Raw genomic sequence first — 6,712 nt, 5'->3', positions numbered from 1 at the left:
TAGTGCAACAGAGACAATTCTCAGGTCTCGCTACTGATAACCCAAACCAACATTTAAAAAACTTTCTTCAGTTAGCAGACACCTTTAAAACCAATGGAGCTTCTCCTGAGGCGATACGCTTAAGATTATTTCCCTTTTCCCTCAGAGATAAAGCTCTATCATGGTTAGATTCCCTTCCACCCAATTCAATAACAACTTGGGATGACCTTAGGAAAGTTTTTCTTGCTAGATATTTTCCCCCAAGTAAGACCGCTCTTCTTCGAAACCTTATAACTAGATTTACCCAACTCCAAGGAGAGTCGTTGTTCGAAGCCTGGGAGAGATATAAAGAACTATTAAGAGCATGCCCACACCATGGCTTAGAGAATTGGCTAATCATCCAAACCTTCTATAATGGACTTCATTATAACACTAAGATGACCATCGACGCTGCCGCTGGTGGCGCACTGATGAATAAACCTTACCCTGAAGCTAGTGCCCTTATCGAGGATATGGCCCAAAACCATCAATCATGGGGAGTAGAACGAGCGACAGTGGAAAAGAAGGAAGCCCAAGGAGGAATACATGAGCTAAGCTCTATAGACATGATGCAGGCTAAAATGGACGCGTTGGCCCTTAGAGTCGAACATATGTGTACAACTCCGAATATTGTAGCCGCAGTTTCGCCGAATTGTGAGATATGTGGAACGCAAGGACACCAATCCGCCGAATGCAATCTGTTAAATGAAACCAACACTGAGCAAGTGAACTATACCCAAGGGAACCCATTTTCTAACACATATAACCCTGGATGGAGGAATCACCCAAACTTCTCCTACAAAAATAATAACCCTATTCAAAATACCGCACCTCCGAGACAACAAGGTTACCAAGCCCCTAGAACAAATCAACCTATGCAACCTGTACCGCCAAACCCGAGCTTTGAAGAAATTGTAAAAGATTTCATCGTTGCTCAAAAACAGAAAAACAAAGAGTTCATGAACCAAAGCGTCCATGTTAACGAACTAATTACCCAGTTAGGAACCAAGGTTGATCAAATCATTACTCATAATAAGATGCTTGAAACCCAGATCTCTCAGGTAGCGTTAAACCAAGCCCCACAGACTACCCCTGGAGGACAGTTCCCTGGACAACCTCAACAAAACCCGAAAGGGCAAGCTAATGCCATTACTCTACGAAGTGGAACCGCTTATAAGGAGCCTTTAAACCCTAGATTAAGTAAGCCTGAAACTTCTAAGAGGAGTGAGGAAAAGGAACCAGAGAAGCCTGAAACCCCGGAAAGTCAAGAAAAAGGAGAAGAACCTAAAAATAAAACCTATGTACCACCACCGCCATACAAACCACCAATACCATACCCTCAAAGATTAAAGAAAACCCAAATCGATAATCAATATCAAAAATTCGTTAAGGTTATAGAAAAACTTCACGTAGAAATCCCCTTTACAGAAGCCATCACCCAAATACCTTCTTATGCTAAGTTTCTCAAAGACATACTTACGAATAAACGTAGACTTGAAGATCCGAAACCCGTGGAATGTAATTCTATTTCCGAAGATAGGTTAGCAAAGAAAGATAAAGATCCCGGAAATTTTTCCATTCCTTGTATTTTAGGGAATCATGTCATCGAAAAAGCTTTTCTAGACTTAGGAGCTAGTGTGAGCTTAATGCCTTTAGCAGTTTGTGAGAGATTAAACTTAGGAGAATTACAACCTACTAAGATGTCGCTTCAATTAGCCGATAGATCCGTTAAATACCCTATAGGCATACTTGAAGACGTCCCTGTTAGGGTGGGTCAGTTGTTTATACCTACTGATTTTGTTGTCATGGACATTAAAGAAGATGACGACATACCAATCCTCCTAGGTAGACCGTTCTTATCGACTGCTGGAGCCGTAATAGATGTTAAAAAAGGAAAACTAACTTTTGAGGTAGGTGAGGAGAAGATAGAATTTATATTGTCAAAATTTCTTATGGCACCTGTGATAGGAGATTCTTGTTATGCCTTAGATATCATCGAAGAATGCATTAGGGAATTAGAACAAGAAGAAGAAAATAAATCTATAAAATTGCCATCAACCCTTATTTTGGAAGATGACAATTATAAAACACCCTACATTGATGATAACCTTCACGAATGTTTATCTCTTACCCCAGATCCTATGCCTTGCCCTATGAAACCGACCGTAAAACTTAAGGAACTGCCTAAAAACCTGAGATATGAATTTCTGGATGAAGATATGAATCGTCCAGTTATAGTCAGTGCTACCTTAAACCAAAAAGAAACCGATCAATTATTAGAAGTTTTACGTAGGTACCCCTCAGCCTTAGGATATAAGATCTCTGATCTAAAAGGAATAAGCCCATCCGTATGCATGCATCGGATTTTGCTTGAAGAAGATTCAAAACCTTCCAGAGAACACCAACGTAGAATAAATCCTATAATGAGTGCGGTAGTTAAGACTGAAGTTCTTAAGTTACTAGAGGCAGGTATAATATATCAGATCTCGGACAGTAAATGGGTGAGTCCCGTGCATGTAGTACCCAAAAAGGGAGGCATCACAGTCGTGCAAAACGAGAAGGGCGAACCTGTAGCAAAAAGAACCGATGGAGGTTGGCGTATGTGCATAGATTATAGAAAATTAAATAAAGCAACTAGGAAGGACCATTTCCCATTACCATTCATAGATCAAATGTTGGAGCGCCTAGCCAGACACTCTTACTTTTGTTATTTAGATGGATATTCAGGATTCTTCCAAATACCTATTCACCCCGAAGATCAAGAAAAAACTACCTTTACATGCCCAGTTGGAACTTTTGCCTATAGAAGAATGCCTTTTGGACTTTGTAATGCTCCTGCAACTTTCCAACGCTGCATGATGTCTATCTTTGCTGATTATTTAGATGGAATTATGGAAGTATTTATGGACGATTTCTCAGTTTGTGGATCAGATTTCAAAAATTGTCTTGTCAACCTTGAGAAAATCCTGGAGAGATGTGTGGAGGTAAACCTTGTGCTAAATTGGGAAAAATGTCATTTCATGGTCACCGAAGGGATTGTTTTAGGACATATAGTTTCCGAAAAAGGTATAGAGGTAGATAAAGCAAAAATAGAAGTCATAGAGAATCTAAAACCGCCGAAGACTATCAGGGAGATAAGAAGTTTTCTTGGACATGCCGGATTTTACCGACGTTTCATCAAAGATTTCTCCAAAATAACAAAGCCCTTAACTGGTCTTTTAATGAAAGATGCTGAATTTATCTTCGATGAAAAATGTACTGAAGCATTTAATCTTCTGAAGGAAGCTCTGACTTCAGCACCTATAATGAAACCCCCTGATTGGTCAGAACCGTTTGAGATAATGTGTGACGCCAGTGATTACGCTGTTGGAGCCGTTCTAGGTCAGAGAAAAGATAAGAAGTTACATGTGATTTATTATGCCAGTAGAACCCTAGACGCTGCACAGCTCAATTACGCAACAACCGAAAAAGAGCTCCTAGCTGTAGTTTTTGCAATAGACAAATTTAGATCTTATCTAGTAGGAGCCAAGATTATAGTTTATACCGACCATGCTGCCATTCGTTACTTACTAAGCAAAAAGGATGCCAAGCCTAGGTTACTTCGATGGATTCTATTACTGCAAGAGTTTGATTTGGATATCCGTGATAAGAAAGGCACTGATAATGTGGTAGCTGATCACCTATCTAGGCTAGAATACCTGAAACCTGATCCAGTTCCCATAAATGACGATTTTGCCTATGATAGACTGATAGCCCAACTAGAAACCATTGAAGAAGATAACCCAGACCCTCATGAGTATTTTCAAAAATCCTTAGCCATAAGTGATGTACCTTGGTATGCAGACTTTGTTAATTATCTAGCCGCTGACATCATACCCCCTGATCTAAACTACCACCGGAAGAAGAAGTTCTATAGTGATGTGAGAAACTTCTATTGGGACGAACCATTTCTTTTCAAGAGAGGTAAAGATGGCATTTTCCGCCGTTGTGTTCCAGAAGAAGAGGTAAATAATATAATTGAGCATTGTCACTCTGCACCCTATGGTGGACATGCAAGCACATCTAAGACCTACGCCAAGATTCTTCAAGCTGGCCTATTCTGGCCTACTATGTGGCGTGATGTCCATGCTTTCATTGTCAAGTGTGATAGATGCCAACGCACAGGAAATATTTCAAGACGTAATGAAATGCCGTTAAGAAATATCCAAGAAGTAGAACTCTTCGACGTATGGGGTATAGACTTTATGGGACCGTTCCCACCATCTTTTGGAAATCAGTACATCTTAGTAGCTGTTGACTACGTGTCTAAATGGATTGAAGCTATCGCCGCACCCACAAACGACACCAGAGTAGTCATCAAATTATTCAAAAATTATATATTTCCCAGGTTTGGAACACCCCGTTTAGTCATAAGCGATGGAGGATCGCACTTCATATCGAGAATATTTGATAAACTTTTAAGCAAGTATGGAGTTAAGCATAGAGTAGCAACACCATACCACCCACAGACCAATGGACAAGTGGAAGTATCTAATAGGGAGATAAAACAAATCCTCGAGAAGACTGTCTCTATATCTAGAAAGGATTGGTCACAGAAACTTCAAGAAGCATTATGGGCCTATAGAACCGCTTTCAAAACTCCTATAGGAACAACCCCTTATCAACTGGTCTATGGAAAATCATGTCACTTACCTTTTGAATTGGAACATAAGGCCTATTGGGCCATCAAAACTTTGAATTTGGATTACTTGACAGCTGGTGAGAAACGTATCCTTGACATCCACAAATTAGAAGAGCTCAGACAATCTCCCTACGAAAATGCCATCATATACAAAGAAAGAACAAAAGCTTGGCATGACAAAAGAATCATAAGAAGAGACTTCAAAATAGGCGATCCTGTTCTCCTGTTCGATTCTAGGTTACGACTTTTTCCAGGTAAACTCCGTTCGAGATGGACTGGCCCTTTCGAAGTATCTAAGATCCTGAGATCCGGTGCTATTGAAATCAAGAACCAGACATGTAAACCGTTCATCGTCAATGGACAGAGGTTGAAGCCCTACGAAGGAGGCGACATCCCGACAACATACACCTGCCATACTCTGAGTGATCCACCATATCCTTCCAATGATGTTTAAATATCGGTCGTCGAGCTAATGACGTTAAACAAGCGCTGCATGGGAGGCAACCCATGGTTTTTCTTATTTTTTGTACTTTTTATTTTTTACTTTTACTTTATTTTGTTTATATTATTATTATTATGTCAGGACTAACGATTGAATGTTTTATGTGCTTTCAGGACTTGTTTGCTAACCTTGTACAGAATGCAGAACCCTGATGACATGCACGTGGCCTTTAGAGATGATGCACAGAGAGAGCGTTACTATGTTCACATGAGACGCCCTATGGCTCCTACCAGGTACCCTGACCATGACTGCATGGATGCCTTGGGGATAGAGCCAAGCGTCAGATTTTTATGCCATCAACTCCAGTGGGAACAGTTTGACTACAGGAACAACACTTATAGGAACTTGACTCTTGAGTTCCTCAGCTCGTTTCATTATGACCCCTGGGCTGGACCCGATGGACTCGCTGTTTTCAGGTTGTTCGGGATTGACTACTCATTCTCTCACAAGGAGTTTGGTGATTTGCTAGGTTTCCAGACTACTCCTGATGCTATTCCAGATACACCGATGGGGTATTTTATGAGCAGAGAAGTGGAAAAGTTTTGGACTAAAATATCTGGCGGAGGGAGCCAAGATCCTTCTACCCAGTTTTCTCAGGTAATCCACAACCCTGCATTGAGGTACTTCCAGATGATTCTAGCACATTCTTTCCTAGGTTTTCCAGATACAGAGACACTGCTAAGTGAAGAGGAGATTTTCCTACTGTTTTGTGCGACTCAGTCTCGCCCTGTTGCTTGTGGCAACTTTCTGTTAAAGGGCTTGGCTAGTGTTGCCAGATCATCCGTAGGCATCATCCATGTCGGTGGGATTGTTACACAGATTGCTACTGCATTGGGTCTGTCTCGCAAGTTATTGCACCTCAGGACCTTCTGCTTCTACACCACCCTGGATATTGATTTTTGTCTTGATAGAGGACTGATGAGGAGGGCTTCTTTTGAGCCCAACATGTTTAGACTGCTGATCGACGGCGAAGCGATACACTATTTCACATTACCAGATCAGCTGATGACCAGTGTCCATGATCCTGAAAATTGGAGTTATGCTCTAGAGGGTTATGGAGAGACTGTCGAAGAGCCGAAATCGCCTCCCGCCGCTGAGTACACTCCTACACCTCTTACTCCCCAGATCACTGTTATGTCTAACAATTTGTCTCTGCAGCCACCTGACCTACAAACACAGATTTATGAGCTCCGTAAGGAGACTGCCCTGCTCAAGCAGGAAGTGGCAGACTTAGAGTTACAGATGCAGGTTTCTGATCTCACTCATGCCTCAGAGACCGATGCTCTACATCAGGAGATTGAAGAGCTTCGGAGGGAGATAGCTGAGTTTCGTGGATCAAGCCAGGAAAAGACGCCTACCACATGACTCATTCTACCCTGACAGCATTACCCTAGTATTTTATTTATCGCATTTCCAGACATATTTTACTTTACTGCAGCTTTTATATTTTCATGCACTCTGAATTTCTTATATATATACATATTATGCACTAATGTTAACTTTTTCTTTTT

General features: G+C 41.1%; 1 non-coding gene across 1 annotated transcript; it reads right to left on the bottom strand.

Moving 5' to 3' along the window:
• Nucleotides 1–254: 254 nt before the first annotated feature.
• LOC127089723 (small nucleolar RNA R71) lies at nucleotides 255–361 on the bottom strand. Its single transcript, XR_007791280.1, has one exon. It is a non-coding gene; the product is annotated as a small nucleolar RNA R71 (small nucleolar RNA).
• Nucleotides 362–6,712: the final 6,351 nt, after the last annotated feature.

The sequence above is a fragment of the Lathyrus oleraceus genome, chromosome 5, assembly GCF_024323335.1.
Source record: "Lathyrus oleraceus cultivar Zhongwan6 chromosome 5, CAAS_Psat_ZW6_1.0, whole genome shotgun sequence".
In the NCBI taxonomy this organism is placed as follows: Eukaryota; Viridiplantae; Streptophyta; class Magnoliopsida; order Fabales; family Fabaceae; genus Lathyrus; species Lathyrus oleraceus.
This window is presented reverse-complemented; position numbering and strand designations above follow the sequence as displayed.